General features: G+C 51.6%; 1 protein-coding gene across 1 annotated transcript in view; it reads right to left on the reverse strand.

The window, feature by feature from the left end:
- Positions 1 to 21,576, reverse strand: part of arhgef3 (Rho guanine nucleotide exchange factor (GEF) 3) — a 402,557-nt gene that overhangs the window by 250,455 nt on the left and 130,526 nt on the right. The window lies entirely within an intron of this gene.

Below are 21,576 nucleotides of genomic sequence, written 5' to 3' on the forward strand. Positions count from 1 at the left end.
CTCCCTAACAGCACTGTGAATGTGCCTACATCAGATGCACTGCAGCAGTTCAAGACGATAATGCACCACCACGTTCCCAAGGGCAATTAAGGATAAGAAAACAAATGCTGACCTTGCCTGTGACACCAACTGCCCTTGAATGAATAAATAATATATATACATTGGTGATATCTGAAAATTGGACCAACTTTGTTAGCTTTTGAATCCAAAGGCTGGATTTTACATGCAAACTTATTCCCTGCCGACCACTTCCGGTTGCGGCTATGCCTGGGTAGGTCGCACGGTCGGCACCTCCCGCCGATAACGGACTTTTGGGCCCTTTTAAGGAGCCTCAGCGGCATTTGTTCGACGATTCCCGGTGTGGGAAGGTAGCAGTGAGGGTCCTCCAGCACTGTATGGAGTGGACCAGGAGCGGAGCAGTCAAAAAGTGGCTTGATGAGCCATCAATTGCACGAGAGATGAGTTGCTATACAAAAGTTAGGCTTTAATAAGCTAGAACTTCGCCCTGTGGTCGACTACAATAAAATGGACGACCGCCGGGCGTTCTGACTATTTATACCTCGGTATGGAGGCGTGGTTAACTCAGCCTCTCGACCAATCGGAGAGCCGTCATATAACTGGTCTCAACCAATCGGTCGAGAGGCACATGACCGACCAGGGCCAATGGTAAGCCGGTGTTCTGCACCAATGGCAGACAGCTATGCAAATCATACCACCACATTCACCCCTTGCGGAGAAAGAAGCCGGGGGGGGGGGGGGGGGGGGGGGGGGGGGGTATGAACGAGAGCCCGGGGGGGGGGGGGGGAGGAGAGAACTGGTGGTATGAGTAGCAGCCGGGAGAACAAACATTTTCTCTCCTTTTCTTTTATTACATTTTTGGCTTCCCACTGGCCCAGACAATTAGCAATATTACACAAAGTCCCAACAAAGTCCATGGAGCTGTAGAAATTTAAATCGATTCGATCAGTCTTTTCGTGGCCCGTGACGTCCTGGCAGACCGCCGCAGTGGAGTAGGTGACGTCGGTTCAGCCGATGGTGGTGGTTCCGCTGACGTCCTGGAGTCCGGGAGCGATGGTCCTTGAACAGTCTCCGTCACCCGAGCTGGCTGTGGAGACGCCATGTATGGGAAAGGGGTGGCCTGGGTGGGGCGCTGGGGGTAAAAAAACAGGGGGGGGTCTGTGGTGAAGGGGGGGAAGGCCGCACGCCGGCGGGTGCCAGGTCCCGGAGGGAGACCGTGTCCTGCTGACCGTCGGGGTACTCCACATGTGTATACTGCGGGTTAGCGTGGAGTAACTGGACTTGTTCCACCAACGGGTCGGACCGGTGCACCCGCACATGCTTCCGGAGCAAGATGGGTCCGGGGGTGGGCAGCCACGTCAGGAGAGGAGATCCGGAGGATGACTTCCTGGGGAAGACAAGAAGACGTTCATGAAGTGTCTGATTTGTTGCGGTACAGAGGAGTGAGCGGATAGAATGTAGGGCATCGGGGATAACCTCTTGCCATCGGGAAATAGGGAGATCTCTGGACCGGAGGGCCAGTAGTATGGTCTTCCAGATGGTACCATTCTCCCGCTCGACCTGTCCGTTACCCCGGGGGTTATAGCTGGTCGTCCTGCTAGAGGCAATGCCCCTGTTGAGCAGGAATTGACGCAGCTCATCGCTCATAAAGGAGGACCCCCGATCGCTGTGTATGTACGCGGGGTAGCCGAACAGGGAGAAGATGGAGAGGAGGGCCTTAATGACGGTCGATGTGGTCATGTCGGGGCAGGGTATGGCGAAGGGGAAGCGGGAGAATTTGTCAATTACCGCCAGGAAGTAAATGTTGCGGTTGTTAGAGGGAAGGGGCCCTTTGAAGTCAATGCTGAGACGTTCGAAGGGGCGGGATGCTTTGAACAGGTGTGCGTGCTCGGGGCGGTAGAAGTGCGGTTTACACTCGGCGCAGATGTGGCAGTCACGGGTTACTGTCCTGACTTCCGCGATGGAGAAAGGCAGGTTGCGGGCCTTAATGAAATGGTAGAGACGGGTCACCCCTGGATGGCAGAGGTCCGCGTGGAGGGAGCGGAGGCGGTCTATCTGCGCGCTGGCGCAGGTACCACGGGACAGGGCATCAGGAGGCTCATTGAGCTTCCCAGGATGATACAAGATCTCATAGTTGTACGTGGACAACTCGAGCCGCCACCGTAAGATCTTGTCATTCTTAATCTTGCCCCTCTGTGCATTATCAAACATGAAGGCTACTGACCGTTGGTCTGTGAGGAGGGTAAACCTCCTGCCGGCCAAATAGTGCCTCCAATGTTGCACCGCTTCGACTATGGCCTGGGCATCCTTTTCCACAGAGGGTTGGCGGAGTTCAGAAGCCTGGAGGGTTCTGGAGAAGAAGGCCACGGGTCTGCCCGCTTGGTTCAGGGTGGCCGCCAGAGCTACTTCTGATGCGTCGCTCTCGACCTGGAAGGGGAGGGACTCGTCGATGGCGTGCATCGTGGCCTTTGCGATGTCCGCTTTGATGTGGGTAAAGGCCCGGCAGGCCTCCGACGATGGCGGGAAGGTCGTGGTTTGAATGAGGGGACGGGCCTTGTCGGCGTAGTTGGGAACCCATTGGGCGTAGTAAGCGAAGAAACCCAGGCAGCGTTTGAGGGATTTGAGGGTATTGGGGAGAGGGAGTTCCATCAGGGGGCGCATGCGTTCGGGGTCGGGGCCTATCACTTCTTTACGCACTACGTAGCCGAGGATGGCTAGACGGTCGGTGCTAAACACGCACTTATCCTTATTGTATGTGAGGTTAAGGAGTTTTGCGGTTTGGAGGAATTTCTGGAGGTTGGCGTCATGGTCCTGCTGATCGTGGCCGCAGATGGTGACATTATCAAGATACGGGAAGGTAGCCCGTAATCCGTACGTGTCGACCATTCGGTCCATCTCCCGCTGGAAGACCGAGACCCCATTTGTGACACCAAATGGAACCCTAAGGAAGTGGTAGAGGCGCCCATCTGCCTCAAACGTGGTGTATTTGCGGTCACTCGCGCGGAGGGGGAGCTGGTGATAAGCGGACTTAAGGTCCACAGTGGAGAAGACCTTGTATTTCGCGATATCGTTTACCATGGCGGAAATACGGGGGAGAGGATACGCGTCCAGTTGCGTAAACCGGTTGATGGTCTGGCTATAGTCGATGACCATCCGGTTTTTCTCCCCAGTCCGGACCACCAGCACTTGGGCTCGCCAGGGACTGTTGCTGCCCTCGATGAGCCCTTCCGTCAGCAGCCTCTGGACCTCGGACCTGATGAAGGACTGGTCCTGGGCGCTGTACCGTCTGCTCCGGGTCGCGACGGGTTTGCAATCGGGGGTGAGATTAGCAAACAAGGAGGGGGGGTCCACTTTGAGGGACGCGAGGCTGCAGACAGTGAGGGGAGGTATAGGGCCGCCGAATTGGAAGGTCAAGCTCTGCAGGTTGCACTGGAAGTCCAGTCCTAGGAGTGCCGGTGCGCAAAGGTCAGGGAGGACAAGGAGTTTATAATATTTTAAAACCTTCCCTTGGACCGTGAGGTCCGCGATGCAGCACCTGGTGATGCGGACGGAGTGCGAACCTGAGGCTAACCCGATTTGTGTGTTTTACAGGATGGACAGGGAGCGCGCAGCATCTTACCGTGGCAGGGTGAACGAAGCTTTCCGTGCTCCCGGAGTCCAGCAGGCAGCCCGTCTCATGGCCGTTGAGGTTGATCAGCGTTGTCATTTTGGCGAGCGTGCGTGGACGTGACTGGTCTAGCTGAATGGCCGCGAGCCGTGGAGAAAATCCATATTCGCCGTCGTTGTCCGAGTAGATGCTGGAAGTACCTTGCGTGCCAGTCCCGGAAGGTGGTGCCCAGGATTCGCACGTGGAGTCGGGGCCCCAAGATGGCGGTGCCCAGGACCCGCACGTGGAGTCGGGGCCCCAAGATGGCGGCGCCCAGGACCCGCACGTGGAGTCGGCGCCCCAAGATGGCGACGCCCGTGGGGCCCTCGTGGTTGCTGGGGGCGGGGTTAGCGGTGCCGGCGGGCCGATCGGAGCGGCTGGGAGCGGGGGCAGAGAGGCGCGCAGGCCAGGCGCGGGGGCGGTGAGTGGAGAGTAGCGCGGTGCGCTGGAGGGACCCTGAAGGGCCCGGAGGAGAGAGAGAAGCACGCAGTCGAGTGCAGGGGCCCGGGGGCGGAGGGAGGGGGGGGGGGGGGAAGAGAGTTGCGCGGCATCCAGGAGGGGACCGGGAGGGCCCGGAGGAGACTGAGAGGCGCGCAGGCCGGGCGCAGGGGCCCGGGGGGAAGAGTGTTGCGCAGCGTCCAGGAGGAGCCAGCAAGGGCCCGGAGGGGGAGATCCCTGGTCTCTGCGCGGAACCGCAGCGACCGTTTTGGCCTGGCAGACAGTGGAGAAGTGGCCCTTCTTCCCGCAGCTCTTACAGAGGGCGGTGCGGGCTGGGCAGCGCGGGCGAGGGTGTTTCGCGAACCCACAGAAGTAGCAGCGGGGCCCCGTGGGCTTGTCGGGGCGTCCCGCGGCGCAGGTCTGAGGGAGGTCGGGAGTGGCAGATGGCGGTGGGGAAGCGTGCCAGGAGGCCCAGGGTGGTGCAGCGCGGCTGGGGACATAGGCGCAGGCGTTTAGATTGGCGACCTCCAGGGAGGTGGAGAGAGTCCGTGCCTCAGTTAAGCTGAGGTCGTCTTTCTCCAGCATCCGCTGGCGGATAGCGGCAGACTGCAGCCCAGCCACGTAAGCATCTCTGATCAGCAGTTCCATGTGTTCCGTGGCTGAAACTTGGAGGCAGGAGCAATTCCTCCCCAGGACAGCGAGGGCCTGGTAAAATTGGTCTAATGACTCACCGGGGAGCTGTTGTCTGGTGGCCAGCAGATGTCGGGCGAATACTCTGTTGACTGGTTTAAGGAATTGTCCATTCAGCTTTAGCATGGCGGCATCGTAATCTTTCTCCTCCTTGATTATCGCGTAGGCTGCTATGCCCACGCTGGAGTGGAGGATGTGAAGCTTCTGTGCCATGGTGGGGGGGCTGGTTGCAGACTCCAGGTATCCTTCGAGACATGCCAGCCAATGTTGAAAAAGCTCTGCAGAGTTCTGAGTTTGCGGGCTGATGCGGAGGCATTCGGGCTTGATCCGGAACTCCATCTTCAAAAATCTAGCTTATTAAATTGATGAGCAATCAATTGCACGAGAGACGAGTTGCTATACAAAAGTTAGGCTTTAATAAGCTAGAACTTCGCCCTGCGGTCGACTACAATAAAATGGACGACCGCCGGGCGTTCTGACTATTTATACCTCGGTATGGAGGCGTGGTTAACTCAGCCTCTCGACCAATCGGAAAGCCGTCACATGACTGGTCTCAACCAATCGGTCGAGAGGCACATGACCGATCAGGGCCAATGGTAAGCCGGTGTTCTGCACCAATGGCAGACAGCTATGCAAATCATACCACCACATGGCTTTAGAGCAGAGAGGAGAACGGGCGTGAAAAAACAAGATGGCGGCAGGCGGGGACCAGGCAGCGTGGGCCCAGTGTTCTTGGGAGCAGCAGGAGTTTTTAAAAAGCTGCTTTGCTGACTTGAAGGCGGAGATGCTGGCCCCTATGAAGGTGCTGATTGAAAGGTTGGTGAAGACCCAGAAGATGCAGGGGACAGCGATTAAGGAGGTGCAGCAAACGGTCTCTGACAACGAGGACGAGATTCTAGGCCTGGCGGTTAAAGTGGAAGCGCACGAGGTGTTTCACAAAAAATGGCAGGAGAAGCTGGAGGACCTGGAGAATAGGTCGAGGAGGCAGAACCTGCGGATTCTGGGTCTACCTGAAGGCATGGAGTTGTCGGATGCAGGAGCGTATGTGACCACGATGCTGAGCACGCTGATGGGTGCGGGGGCCTTCCCGAGGCCCCTGGAGCTGGATGGAGCGCATAGAGTCCTGGCAAGGAGGCCGAGTGCGAACGAACCGCGGAGGGCGATGGTGGTGAGGTTTGACCGCTTCACCGACATGGAGTGTGTCCTGCGATGGGCGAAGAAGGAGCGGAGTAGCAGGTGGGAGAATACCGAGATCTGTATTTATCAGGACTGGAGTGCAGAGCTGGCCAAGAAGTGGGCAGGATTCAACCGGGCTAAAGTGGTCCTCCACGGGAAGGGGGTTAATTTTTTTTATCACAGAATTTACAGTGCAGAAGGAGGCCATTCGGCCCATCAAGTCTGCACCGGCCCTTGGAAAGAGCACCCTACCCAAGGTCAACACTTCCACCCTATCCCCATAACCCAGTAACCCCACCCAACACTAAGGGCAATTTTGGACACTACGGGCAATTTATCATGGCCAATCCACCTAACCTGCACATCTTTGGACTGTGGGAGGAAACCGGAGCACCCGGAGGAAACCCACGCACACATGGGGAGGATGTGCAGACTCCGCACAGACAGTGACCCAAGCCAGAATCAAACCTGGGACCCTGGAGCTGTGAAGCTACCGTGGTGAAGTTCGGGCTGTTACAGCCGGCGAGACTGTGGGTCACATACCAGGACGGACACCGCTATTTTGAAACGCCGAATGAGGCGTGGACTTTCATCAAAAACGAGAAGCAGGACTTGAATTAATGGTTTGCAGTATGTTATGGGGGATGTTGGTGAGGGAGTGGGGGCCATGCTTGTCTGGGTGAGGTTTTTTTTTCTTTCCCAGTGTTTTCTTGGGAATGGGTGGGCCCATAGCCCGGGGCTCTCGGGGACTGGGGTGAGGTTGCAGTTAAAAGGAACTGCGCCACAGGGGGCGGGGTCTTTTTCCCGCGAAATGGTGGGGACGGTACCTGAAGCAGGGGGGGGGGGGTTAAGCAGTTGCTTGGCCGGGGAAGGGGGGGTTGGGAGGGGGGAACTGGGTTGCTGCTGTGCTGATTGAGGGAGAGTTGATGGTAAGAGGGAGAGTCGGGGCGGGGAGCCTCCGCCTGGGGGGCTGGAGAGTGCGGGAGGAGCGGGCACATGGCTGGCCTAAAAAAGGAGATGGCTAGTTGGCGGGGGGGGGGGGTTTGTAGCCCCCCGATCCGGCTGATCACGTGGAACGTGAGAGGCTTGAATGGGCCGATCAAGAGGGCCCAGGTGTTTCCGCACTTAAAGGGGCTGTAGGCAGATGTAGCCATGCTACAGGAAACACACCTGAAGATCGCGGATCAAACCAGGCTGAGGAAGGGATGGGTGGGGCAGGTTTTTCACTCAGGGCTGGATGCGAAAAACAGGGGGGTCACAACCCTGGTGAGTAAGTGGCATTTGAGGCGGTGGGTATTGTGGCGGATAAGGGGGGTTGATATGTGATGATGAGTGGTAGGCTGCAGGGGGCCCGGGAGGTGCTGGTGAATGTGTATGCTCCGAACTGGGACGATTCAGGGTTCATGAAGCGGATGTTGAGTTGGATCCCGGATCTGGAGGCAGGTAGTTTGATAATGTGGGGGGTCTTCAATACGGTCTGGACCCGACACTGGATCAGTCTAGATCGAGGTCGGGTAAGAGGCCGGCAGCGGCTAAGGTTCTGAGGGGGTTTATGGACCAGATGGGGGGAGTGGATCCGTGGAGATTTGCTAGGCCAAGGGCGAGGGAGTTTTCCTGCTTCTCCCATGTACACGAGGCTTACTCGCGGATATATTTTTTTGTGGTAAACAGGGTGCTAATCCCGAGAGTGGAGGGGGTGGAGTACCCGGCCATTGCGATCTCGGGCCATCCCCCGCACTGGGTGGACCAGAAGATGGGACAGGAGAGAGGTCAGCGCCCGCTGTGGCAAATGGACGTGGGATTACTGGCAGTTGAGGTGATCTGTGGGTGGGTCCGGGGGTGCATCCAAAGATATGTGGAGGCCAAAGATAATGGGGAGGTGTCGGTGAGTGTGGTCTGGGAGGCGCCGAAGGCGGTGGTCAGGGGGGAGTTAATCTCAATCAGGGCCCACAGGGAGAAGAGGGAGAGGATGGAGAGGGAGATGCTGAGGGTGGATAGGAAATATGCGGAGGGGTTGCTGAAGGAGCGCCGGAGCCTCCAAACGGAGTTTGACTTGCTAACCACGGGGAAGGCTGAGGCCCAGTTGAGGAAGCTACAAGGAGCAGTATATGAGTATGTGGAAAAGGCAGCTGCGGAAGAGGGAGGTGGCCAGGGAGATTGGGGGAATTAGGGATAGGAGGGGGAACACGGTGCTGAGTCCAGCTAAAATAAATGAGGGGCGAAATTCTCCGACCCCCAGCAGGGTTGGAGAATCGCCCGGGGCCGCTGAAAATCCCGCCCCCGCCATGCCCAGAATTCTCCCACCCGAAAAAAGTCGGCGTGCCGTCAATCCCGCCGCCCGCCTCGGAGAATGGCGGGGGCCGGCGGGAGGCTACGGGTTTCTGTGCTTCCGTTATTCTCCGGCCCGGATGGGCCGAAGTCCCGCCGCTGAGAGGCCTCCCCCGCCGCCGTGGTTTGAACCACCTCTGTGCTGGCGGGATCGGTGGCGCGAGCGGGCCCCCGGCGCATAATGCAGGGGCGAGAATGAGTACGTTTTTTGGGGTGGAGGACAGATGTGTGAGGTGTTCGGGGAGCCCAGCAAACCACGCCCATATGTTCTGGGCGTGCCCGGCGCTTACGGAATTTTGGAAGGGCTTTGCAAAGGTCATGTCCAAGGTCTTGGACACTCGGGTAAAACCGAGTTGGAGGATAGCGTTATTTGGGGTATCGGATGATCCGGGGGTGCAGGAGTCGAAAGAGGCCGGAGTTCTGGCCTTTGCCTCCTTGGTAGCCTGGAGAAGGCTCTTGTTATTGTGGAGGGACGCGAATCCCCCAAGCGTGGAGGCTTGGGTCAGTGATATGGCGGGGTTTCTCAGGCTGGAGAAGATAAAGTTTACCTTGCGAGGATCTCTGCAGGGGTTCTCCAGGCGGTGGGAACCGCTCCTTGACTTTCCCGCGGAACGATAGGTGGAAGTCAGCAAAGTCAGCAGCAGCTGCAACCCGGGGGGGGGGGGGGGGGGGGGGGGGGGGTTGTTTTTACGTTATTTGTTAGGGGCAGATGCCCCATTTTGTTTTGTTAAATTTTTGAGCCGGTTAGATGGTTAAGTGGTTTTTGTTGATATTTTGCTTTGTTCTCTTTGCATTATTTTCCTTTTTTGTAGTGTTTTGTAAAAAATTATTGAAAAATTTGGAATAGTGCTGAGGATACCAATGTTAGGCCAGGTATTTGAAAACATAGCCAAGAGGCAAGGATTATAAAGGGTACTTCAGTGAGCTCCATGGAGCATGCTGGAAGGAGTCATACAGAGAATAGCTATGGATTGATTGAAGGGGCAATCAAGTTTAGGATGTGGCAACAGAGTGGGAACTGGAGGTTGGATTGCCTCAGAATGGAATGGGGAGGGAAAACAATTCAAGTGGAGTCAATGAAAAGGTAGAATGGTGATGTGACATGGGGGAAGAGAGAGAATGGTCCAAGAACGGTTGAGGATAAAAGAAGAAGAATGAAACTTGGATTTGGAGTGACAACCTAACCACACGTGTGAATGGTCGGAGAGAGGATTTGAGTGAAGCAGACATGGTAGCACAGTGGTAGCATTTTGCTTCACAGCGTGAAGTGCTCCTACTTGCTTGGATTTTTTTTTAACACTTGCTGCAAATTTATGCAGAATATTTATTTCACTTAAATCATGTAAACAGGGAGGAAATTTAATGTACTCAGGATTTTAATTGTTTGAAATCATTTAGAATATAAAAGATTCACTCTGAAGTCAGACCTTTGGTCGTTGCCCATCTACCATAAATTAGAAACACCCAAACCACTCATCATAGCCACACAGGGGCCTCACGGTAGCATGGTGGTTAGCATCAATGCTTCACAGCTCCAGGGTCCCAGGTTCGATTCCCGGCTGGGTCACTGTCTGTGTGGAGTCTGCACGTCCTCCCCGTGTGTGCGTGGGTTTCCTCCGGGTGCTCCGGTTTCCTCCCACAGTCCAAAGATGTGCGGGTTAGGTGGATTGGCCATGCTAAATTGCCCGTAGTGTAAGGTTAATGGGGGGATTGTTGGGTTACGGGTTACGTGGGTTTAAGTAGGGTGATCATTGCTCGGCACAACATCGAGGGCTGAAGGGCCTGTTCTGTGCTGTACTGTTCTATGTTCTATGTTCTAACTGAAGTGAGGGAAGGTGAGCAGTTTCCAACATTTAACACTGAGCCATCAATTCTGAAAGCATTATGATATTATGTATCTCGCTGCAATTTGAGAGAGTTCACTGGGCGCATACTAGATGGCATATTTCCCTCCACATATCAAAAGTGCTTAATTCATTGTGAAGTGTTTTGGCCTGTCCTGAGGTCATGAACAGTGCTGTATATGTACAAATCTGTTCTTTATTCTTGATGTTTGTCTTCACAGATACAGGAACTTGCAGGCGGACTCCAGTGAAGCATATTTCAAAGGAACACATTCTTCTGCGTGGAGGCTACTTAGGAAAATTGTCAAAAAGCCTTAAAGCCAATTGTGAGTTAACTGAATGTGACTGTTTCGCAATGTTGGTTAAGTGGTCCCAAACTATAAGTTACTTGGAAACGGTATATGGTGAAGGCAAACATAATCAATCTGTTTCAATTGTCAACTTCAAAAAAGAAATGTTCAGAAATTGGACGTACAAAATCAAACTTCCTCTGCCATACAAATGAAACAATGTTCCATGATTAAATATACAAAATAGTGACACTTCTGGCCAATAAGAGAATTACAGCATGAGTGGAACCGAATGATCATTTCTGTGAAAATAATCATTTCTTCAATTCATTAAAAAAAACCTGGAAATATCTTGCACCGATTTTGAAGTAGCATTAGTAATGATCTCGACAGACCAAGTGGCCTTGTTTGGTACAAGTCAGAATTTGGAAAAGAGGACTCTCTGGTAACAATTTCACAACATGCTGCCATACATAGTGAAAAGTTGCTGCACTGTTGCTTCACAGCTCCAGGGTCCCAGGTTCGATTCCCGGCTTGGGTCATTGTCCGTGCGGAGTCTGCACGTTCTCCCCGTGCCTGCGTGGGTTTCCTCCCACAGTCCAAAGATGTACAGATTAGGTGGATTGGCCATGCTAAAGTGCACCCTAAACTGCACCTGGATGGGCTGAATGGCCTCATTCTGCACTGTAAATTCTGTAAATCTGTAAACAGTCTTTTCCTCTGTGCTACTCCAGACAGCATTTGAGGGATTTTTCCTTTCTGAAAACTTTTTAAAAATCAGATCCTGATATCCCTGAACCATGATCAAAAATTAATCAATTGCACTGGCCCCGCACCTGCGGGAGATGTTCACAAACTCACTAGCCAGGGGCACACTGCCACCCACGCTAGCACAGACCAATCTCACTACTGAACGTGGATGCCAAAATACTGGCCAAGATTCTAGCCAAAAGGCTGGAAGACTGCGTGCCAGAGGTGGTAGCAGAAGACCAGACGGGCTTTGTCAAAGGTAGACAGCTTACTTCGAACATTAGGCGCCTGCTGAACGTGATAATGACCCCATCCGAGAGAACACAAGAGGTGATCGTCTCCCTCGATGCAGAAAAGGCCTTCGACAGAGTCGAATGGAAATACCTCATAGAAGTACTGGAGCGGTTCGGGCTTGGAACAGGATTCACCGCCTGGGTAAAACTCCTATATAGCGCTCCCATGGCGAGCGTACGGACAAACAACACCAACTCCCAATACTTCCAGCTGCACAGGGGCACCAGGCAAGGATGCCCACTGTCCCCGCTGCTGTTCGCTCTAGCGATCAAGCCACTAGCAATTGCGCTCAGAGCGGCAAAAAGCTGGAGGGGGATCCAAAGGGATGGCAGAGAGCACAGAGTCTCACTCTATGCAGATGATCTGCTCCTCTACATTTCGGACCCACAAAGCAGCATGGATGGAATCATCGCGCTCCTGAAAGAGTTTGGTGCCTTCTCGGGCTACAAACTCAATATGAGCAAAAGCGAGATCTTCCCAGTACACCAGCAAGGGGGGAGGGGGGGGGGGGGGGGGGGGGGGCAGCACTAAAGGGACTGCTGTTTAAACAAGCCCAACACAAATTCCGCTACTTGGGGATCCAAATAGCCCATGACTGGAAAGGGATCCACAAATGGAACCTCAACAGTCTGACAGAGGAAGTAAAAAAGGACCTGCAAAGATGGAACACACTCCCACTCTCCCTCGCGGGGAGAGTCCAGACGATCAAAATGAACGTACTACCCAGGTTCCTCTTCCTATTCAGATCCATCCCGATCTACGTACCCAAGGCCTTTTTTCAAAGCACTAGACAAACTAATCATGGCGTTCGTATGGGGTGGGGGGGGGGGGTGGTATGATTTGCATAGCTGTCTGCCATTGGTGCAGAACACTGGCTTACCATTGGCCCTGGTCGGTCATGTACCTCTCGACCGATTGGTTGAGAGCAGTCATGTTACGGCTCTCCGATTGGTCGAGAGGCTGAGTTAACCCCGCCTCCAGAGCGAGGTATAAATACCCAGAACGCCCGGCGGTCGTCCATTTACTGTAGTCGCCGCAGGGCTAACTTCTAGCTTATTAAAGCCTAACTTTTGTACAGCAACTCGTCTCGCGTTCGATTGATGGTTCATCAGGGGGAGAATGCTAGAATCCCAAAGAAGGTCTTACAAAAAACAAAATCTAGGGGGGGCTTGCCCTCCCAAACCTACAACTCTACCACTGGGCGGCGATGGCTGAGCGTGTAAGGGGATGGATCAAAGAGCCAGAAGCCGAATGGGTGCGCGTGGAGGAGACCTCCTGCAGGGGGACCTCACTCCGGGCCCTCGCCACGGTGGCACTCCCATCCCCACCCAAACAACACTCCAGCAGCCCGGTGGTAATAGCCACCCTCCAATCCTGGAACCAACTACAGAAGCAATTTGGCCTGACCAAAATGTCAGGTAAAGCTCCCCTCTGCAACAACCATAGGTTCACGCCACGCTGCCTGACGCCACCTTCAAAAGGTGGGGACAGGACAGAGGGACACTGACAGTCAGGGACCTATACACGGACGGCAGGATCACAACACTGGGCGAACTGACAGAGAAACTCCAGCTAGCCAGGGGGAAGGAGCTAATGTACCTGCAACTAAAAAACTTCCTTCGAAAGGAGACAAGGACATACCCACAACCACCACGACAGACACTACTGGAAAAGTTACTAGACGCAAGCATATTAGATAAAGGAAACTAGTGACATATACGACCGACTGGTAGAAGGGGCCGACACCGTACTGGATGATACAAGAATGAAGTGGGAGGAGGACCTGGGGATCGAAATAGGGTGGGAACTCTGGAGCGAAGCACTGCATAGGGTCAACTCCACCCCCACGTGTGCAAGGCTGAACCTGACGCAACTAAAAGGCAAGGCCGTCCACCATAGAGCCCACTTAACAAGAACCCGTATGAGTAGGTTCTTCCCGGAGGTGGAGGACAGATGTGAACGGTGCCAAAGAGGCCCGGCCAACCACGCCCACATGTTCTGGTCTTGCCCCAGACTTGTGGAGTAATGGACAGCCTTCTTTGAGGCCATGTCCAAAGTGGTGGGGGTGAGGGTGGTGCCATGCCCGAAAGTGGTGGTCTTCGGGGTTTCAGACCAGCCAGATCTATTCCTGGGGAGGAGGGCGGACGCCCTTGCCTTTGCCTCCCTGATCGCCCGCTGTAGAATCCTGTTTGGCTGGCGGTCAGCAGCACCGCCCAAAGCTGCAGACTGGCTGTCCGACCTCTTGGAATCTCTCTAAATGGAGAAAATCAAATTCGCCATCCGAGGGTCAGACGACGGCTTCCACAGAACGTGGGAGCCATTCATGCAACTGTTCCGGGACCTGTTCGTGGCCAACAAACAAGCAGAAGAACAGCCAGGTAGCCAAGAAACGGGAAAGTAGCCAAAGCATGAGAGGGAGAGATAGACCGGGAGAGGGGGGGAGGGACAGCTAAATCTAAGAGGTAGGAAAGGCGAACCACAGGGCTGGGGGGGGGGGGGGGGGGGGGGGGGGGGACAGGGAACAATAGAGGAGAGCCAGGGAAGGGGAGGGGGGAGGCAGGGAAACGTTAACAAACTTGGCACCAACAGGAACAGAGAAAATGGGGAAGACGGGAGGGCCGCAGAAGCGAAAGTGCGCACGAGACAACAACGTCAGCGAACTCCGTCCGGGAGAAGCAAGGGACAACACCACGAACGGATGCCTACATATGTGTGTAAATAACTTTGCCAAGGGTACAGAGCTGCCGCTGTTGAGCAGGGGCACAATACCGTCCGCTGACTTCGCGGGGAAAATTAAAACATCATCAGCAGCAGCGACCCATGGGGGGGGGGGGGGGGGGGGGGGAGGACTGAGGCGCGTGGGGTAACGTCTAGTGGATTGCTGATGTATATTCTCTTTATGCACTATGTTAATGTTCACTAATTTGCTGTGTTAAGATTATTACTATTTAATATGGAAAGCTTTTGCAAAACCTTAATTTTTAAAAAAACGGCAGCAGCAACCCGGGGGGGGTTCCTTTTTGTAAGGGGTGCAGGCTCTATCCTGTTTTGAATTGGGTGTTAATTTGTTTATCGTTTAGAGGGTTAAGTTGTTCTATTCTGTTGGCATGTTGCCCTTCTTTCTTTGTATTATTTTCCTTTTTGGAGTGTTTTGTAAACTTATTGAAAAACTTTGAATAAATACATTTTTTTGAAAATTAATCAATTTAAAGAAATATTAAACTAGTTTGCATTAACACAGATTACACCAACTTAATAAACCAAGCACATTACAAAGTTGTCTTTGCCCAAAGAGAACTTCCTCACTTGGATGTTACAAGCAGTAAACAGTGTGTTTTTCATACAAATGTGTAATAGTCTTCATTCTTATTTAAGCAGAATTTAGACACCTCCTGGGGAACTTCAAGCTCTTAATGATTACTATTCACTGCAGTAAGTAATCTTATTTTGCGCCACACTCAGTTAGCACGAACATACATTGTCAAATTATTTCATTTTCTTATTAAAAGATAACTTAAATAATAAATGAGTACTTCTGGCATGGAGGAACTTGGCAGGTCATATATGGTAATCATTCCTAATCTTAAGACAGTAGTGGGTGATTTTAAGGCGGATGACTAATAACGTACCACCCATGAATTGCGTGTAAGTCCATATGATACAGTGATGGAGAGGCGCCCACACTAAATGGAGAATTCTGATTGAATAAACAGTGTGCCTTGTGCTCTCCAAGTGCTATTAATAGCTTCCCACCCCCAAAGTACGTTAATTACATCTCTAAAGGCTCTGCCCACCACACATTTGCTGCTCTGACATCCGAGCAAGACCGAACTGTACTGTGGAGAATCAAGGTCTGCTGAAATTAATCAGGCAACACAAACATCACTAGCGTACTTCAAACCCCTCGATACGCACTCCATTATTTGGATGGTACAAACTTGTGGACTACCCTCCCCAATAATTCAAAATTATATCCCTGGGGGAAAGAAAAACTACAAAAGGAGAAACAAATTGGCTAATTTTAGGCACAGTTCTTGAACATTGATCATTGATTTCCTGCAGCAATCAAGCAAGTTTCAGGATAGCATGGTTAATGTTAATTTTTGGGTGTTTAAAGATCTGCCACCTGAATATAAATGACAGCATCTCAGACATCCCCCGGTGACACACTATTCCCACAATTATGAACCTTGCTGTTAATGATTGTAAGAGATATTTCCTTTGTTCAATAGCATATATTAACACTCAGTCACATCATGCAGTGGTCCCATCATGTCTCAAGTATTGTTTTGGGCAGCAGGGTAGCATGGTGGTTAGCATAAATGCTTCACAGCTCCAGGGTCCCAGGTTCGATTCCCGGCTGGGTCACTGTGTGGAGTCTGCACGTCCTCCCCGTGTGCGTGGGTTTCCTCCGGGTGCTCCGGTTTCCTCCCACAGTCCAAAGATGTGCGGGTTAGGTGGATTGGCCATGCTAAATTGCCCGTAGTGTCCTAATAAAAGTAAGGTTAAGGGGGGGGTTGTTGGGTTACGGGTATAGGGTGGATACGTGGGTTGAGTAGGGTGATCATGGCTCGGCACAACATTGAGGGCCGAAGGGCCTGTTCTGTGCTGTACTGTTCTATGTTCTATAAAACTATACAAAATAATCTAATTAAGGAAAGTAGGTGGGAAAGAACTTAAAGAATGTACAATTACATTGAATACAATAAGAGTATATCATGACCACATAACAGGTGTTTCCATAAAAAGTGGTCTGTGTACAAAGAATTTGTGCATTTGTGTGTGTGTGTGCATGCAGGTGTGTATGTGTGTGTGCGTGCACACGTGTGTGTGTGTATGTGTGCGCATGTAGCCCCTTTTTAATTTATGAATGGTTCAATTTAAAAATAATCCAGCAAACAAGCTTCTGTCTTAAACCAGATAAAGGTCAGTTTATTACAAAAATTACTGCTGAAATTCTTTAGGCAAAAGTGATGTGATGAAGTTATGAACTAAAATATAGATACATAGGGTAAAGGCAGATAAGACGAAAAGATACTTGGAAGATGAGATTTCAAATCAGTCTCTCTGAGATATTATTACGAGATGGTTACTTGAGTTCCATTCTTTCTGAAGAGAAGGGGTTGAAATTGAAGGTTCGGTTACCAGTGGTGATGGCTTCTGGAGTGCACCAGTTAGTGTTTGCCTCTCTCGGGTGGATTCAGCAGGTCAGAAGGTTTTTGGGAGAGCGAGGGAACCGTGGTTTACTAAAGTAGTTGAATCACTTGTCATGAGTAAGAAGGAGGCTTATGTAAAGATGAGACTTGAAGGTTCAATTAGGGCGCTCAAGAGTTACAAGTTAGCTAGGAAGGACCTAAAGAGAGAGCTAAGAAGAGCCAGGAGGGGACATGAGAAGTCTTTGGCAGGTATGATTAAGGATAACCCTAAAGCTTTCTATAGGTATGTCAGGAATAAAAGAATGACCAGGGTAAGAGTAGGGCCAATCAAGGTCAGTATGGGAAGTTGTGCGTGGAGTCTGAGGAGATAGGAGAGGTGCTAAATGAATATTTTTTTGTCAGTATTCACGCAGGAAAAAGCCAATGTTGTCGAGGAGAATACTGAGAATACGGAGGCTACTAGACTAGAAGGGCTTGAGGTTCATAAGGAGGAGGTTTAGCAATTCTGGAAAGTATGAAAATAGATAAGTCCGCTGGGCCGGACGGGATTTATCCTAGGATTCTCTGGGAAGCTAGGGAGGAGATTGCTGAGCCTTTGGCATTGATCTTTATGTTGTCATTGTCTACAGGAATAGTGCCAGAAGACTGGAGGATAGCAAATGTTGTCCCCTTGTTCAAGAAGGGGAGTAGAGACAACCCCGGTAACTATAGACTAGTGAGCCTTACTTCTGTTGTGGGCAAAGTCTTGGAAAGGTTTATAAAAGATAGGATTTATAATAATCTAGAAAGGAATAATTTCATTAGGGATAGTCAACAGGTGGACGAGGGTAAAGTAGTTGATGTGGTGAATATGGATTTCAGTAAAGCGTTTGATAAGGTTCCCCACGGTAGGCTATTGCAGAAAATACAGAGGCATGGGATTCAGGGTGATTTAGCAGTTTGGATCAGAAATTGGCTCACTGTAAGAAGACAGAGGGTGGTGGTTGATGGGAAATGTTCAGCCTGGAGTTCAGTTATTAGTGGTGTACCACAAGGATTTGTTTTGGGGCCACTGCTGTTTGTCATTTTTATAAATGACCTGAAGGAGGACGTAGAAGGATGGGTGAGTCAATTTTCAGATGACACTAAAGTCGGTGGAGTTGTGGACAGTGCGGAAGGATGTTGCAGGTTACAGAGGGACATAGATAAGCTGCAGAGCTGGGCTGAGAGGTGGCAAATGGAGTTTAATGCAGAAAAGTGTGAGGTGATTCATTTTGGAAGGAGTAACAGGAAGACAGAGTACTGGGCTCATGGGAAGATTCTTGGTAGTTTGGATGAGCAGAGAGATCTCGGTGTCCATGTACATAGATCCCTGAAAGTTACCACCCAGGTTGATAGGGTTATTAAGAAGGCATACGGTGTGTTAGCTTTTATTGGTAGAGGGATTGAGTTTCGGAGCCATGAGGTCATGTTGCAGCTGAACAAAACTCTGGTGCGGCCGCATTTGAGGTATTGCGTGCAGTTCTGGTCGCCTTATTATAGGAAGGATGTGGAAGCATTGGAAAGGGTGCAGAGGAGATTTACCAGGATGTTGCCTGGTATGGAGTGAAGACCTTATGAGGAAAGGTTGAGGGACTTAAAGCTGTTTTCGTTAGAGAGAAGAAGGTTAAGAGGTGACTTAATTGAGGCATACAAAATGATCAGAGGATTAGATAGGGTGAACAGTGAGAGCCTTTTTCCTCGGATGGTGATGGCTAGCACGAGGGGACATAGTTTTAAATTGAGGGGAGATAGATATAGGACAGATGTCAGAGGTAGGTTCTTTACTCAGAGAGTAGTAAGGGCATGGAATGCCCTGCCTGCAACAGTCGTGGACTCACCAACATTAAGGGCATTTAAATGGTCATTGGATAAACATATGGATGATAAGGGAATAGTGTAGATGGGCTTTAGAGTGGTTTCACAGGTCGGCGCAACATAGAGGGCCATAGGGCCTGTACTGCGCTGTAATGTTCTATGTTCTAAGAAAGTTTCCTATTCCTCATAAATTCTGTGGTTATGTATTTGCAGGTTGCTATGACTTTTCTGGCAGAAACAACACTTGATTTCTTTGAAAAAAAAAACCTCTCTTGGCTAAGAACCCTCTTTAAGTTGTTTCTCAGAGTGCTTCCTGGGGTTCTGCACACAAAATAGCTATTCACAGCCTGTCTTTATACTGTTCATAAACTTAAAATGGTTGCTAACATGTGATCCGGGCAAAATGCCAAGTTATCTCCCAAATAAAGCAAGTGCTAATCCCATTTAGCAATCCCAAGTCCCCTAATCAGCTGTAATGTTCAAAAGTGGCCAAGGTTTTCACACATTCATGGAAAGCCATGTCTTTTGGGGACTCAACGAATTTCAAAAGTCTTTTCTTGTCTGGGTATGTCTACCTATTCACTTGAAGCTTAAAGACAATGCAGTTGAAAAGGACAGGTGACTTTTGGAAGCCATGTTATATGGCTTTGAGATGTCCATTTAAAAATGATAAGTTTGCCTTTTTTACAAAATCTACAATATCACAAGAACGTATTTGTGACAACAGTCAAACTAACCCCTAAAAAACAAGTTGTTTACGGTTGGCAGTGGCGTTGTGGTATTGTCACCAGGCTAGTAATCCAGAGTCATGGGGCGCGATTCTTCGCAAATGCGGCGAGTCGTAAAGGCTGCCGTGAAACTGGCCGTGTTTCACGCAGCCTCTGCGCCCCCTCCCGGGACCCGATTCTCCCCCCCGGGCGGGGCTAGCAGCGGGGCCCCGTGAACCACGGCATCGCGGCCTTAGCGACCATCGCTAAGTCCGCGCGCCAAGCGTCACGCCAGCTGACGCGCACAATGACGTCAGCCGCGCATGCGCGGATTGGACGGCTCTAACCCGCGCATGCGTGGGGCCGTCATCTCCCTCGGCCGCCCCACGGACTGATCCTGCGGGGCGGCGGAGGGAGAATGAGTGCATCCGTTACGGACGCACTGCCCGCGATCGGTGGGCACCGATCGCGGGCCCATGCCCCCCCTTGGCACGGCCGTGGTACCGCCGTGCCAATCGGGGCCCTGGATGCCCAGAACGGGCATGTTGCGGCCGTTTTTACGACGGCAGCAAGCAGGTGTGTTTGCTGCCGTAAAAACGGCCGTAAAGGCCTGGGAACTTGGCCCATCGGCCTGGGGAGAATCGCTGTTCGCCGTAAAAAACGGAGAGCAGCGATTCGTGTTGTGGGGCGGCCGTGGGGGGGGGGGGGGGGAGAGAATAGCAGGAGGGCGTGAAAAATGTCGGAGACGCCCTCCCGCTATTCTCTAACCCGTCGTGGGCAGCGGAGAATCGCGCCCATGCTCTGGGGAACCTGGTTCAAATCTTGTCATGGCAGATGGTGACATTTGAATTCAGTAAAAATCTGGAATTAAAAATCTAAAGGTGACCATGAAACCATTGTCAATTGTCATTAACACCCATCTGGTTCACTAATGCCCTTTAGGGAAGGAAATCTGTCATCCTTAACTGGTCTGGGCTACATGTGACTCTAGACCCACGGCAACGTGGTTAACTCTTAATTGCCCTCAGGGATGGGCAATAAATGCTGGTCCACCTAGCGATGCCCACATCCCATGGACGAATTAAAAGAAAACTAAAATTTTAAACCATCTGACTCAAGCAACGATTGTTATATTAGAATGTGTATAGGACTCAAACCCTTATTTCTACACAACTCAGTATTCAAAGGCTTGGACATACGGGTGGTGCCGTGTAGGTGGAGGCCACACGTTGGGTGGCTCCTGCTAGAGCTTTTGCTTTTGGCTCTTTTCACCCACATTTGGGGGGAAAATGTTATGTGATTGATCTCTAGAAAAGTTGAGGCAACTAAAAGATTTCAAAACACCAGAAGAAAAATACGGGGCAAAAAGGTGCGAGCGATAGTCTGCCTGACAGCTCGAATTTGGTGTGGAGTTCTGTGGGAGGAGGCTCTGGGAAAGACATCGACGGCAGTATGGGAACAAGGAGAGGTGTTGAAGGAAACATTGTCATGGCACAGTGACCACTTCATCTCAATGGGAGAGGAGCTGCAGAAGGTGCAGAGGGCTAAAGTGGAGGATCTGCAGAACAGATCACGACGGCAGAACCTGCGGATCGTGGGACTGCCTGAGGGGCTGGAGGGCTGGAAACTGACGGAATATGTTGCGGAGATGTTCGTTAAGTTGTTGGGGAAGAGGAGGACCTCTCCCTCTGTGACCTGGATAGGACTAGGGCTTATCGGTAGCTCCGAAGGTGAAGCCGAAGGTGAATGAACTACCAAGAGCTGTGACAGCCTGTTTTCATAACTACCAGGTGAAGGAGAAAGTTCTGAGATTGGCAAAGCAGAATCGAGAGGCGAGGTGGGAAGGTGTTGGTATTTGTATATACTAAAATCTCACGTCAGAACTGGCAAGATGGCGGGTGGCCTTTGGTGAGACGAAGGCAACATTGTACAGGAGCAACTTGCGGTTTGGGGTGGTCGACCCGGCGAAGCTAATCGCTACACACAACTCCAGGGACTATTACTTTGAGACGTCAAAGGAGGCGGAGACGTTTGTGAAGGCTGAAGGACTGGGACTGAACAGAGTTTGAACTTTGTTTTTCTTCATGTTACGGTTGAGGGGGGTTGGCTTTGGGAAATTGGGGTAATATGTTGGGGTTTGTTTCCCTATGTTTAAGGGTCTATTTTGTGGGAATGTTTGGAGAGGCTGGGAGTGTGGGGGGGGGGGGGGGGGGGCTCTTTATGTTGGTGCTTTTTGGTATTGAGCCTGTGGGGAGAGGGGGGTCTGGCAGGGGCTTCCCCGCCATCAAACGCAGGTTGGCAAGTGAACAGGAGCGAGGTAGGGGGAGGGGCCGGCCTGTTGGGACCTGTATGGACAGGTTTCGATTGGACTGGGAGGGCCTCTGCAGGGAGAAGTGGTTTCAA

The sequence above is a fragment of the Scyliorhinus canicula genome, chromosome 11 (assembly GCF_902713615.1).
Source record: "Scyliorhinus canicula chromosome 11, sScyCan1.1, whole genome shotgun sequence".
Taxonomy (NCBI): Eukaryota; Metazoa; Chordata; class Chondrichthyes; order Carcharhiniformes; family Scyliorhinidae; genus Scyliorhinus; species Scyliorhinus canicula.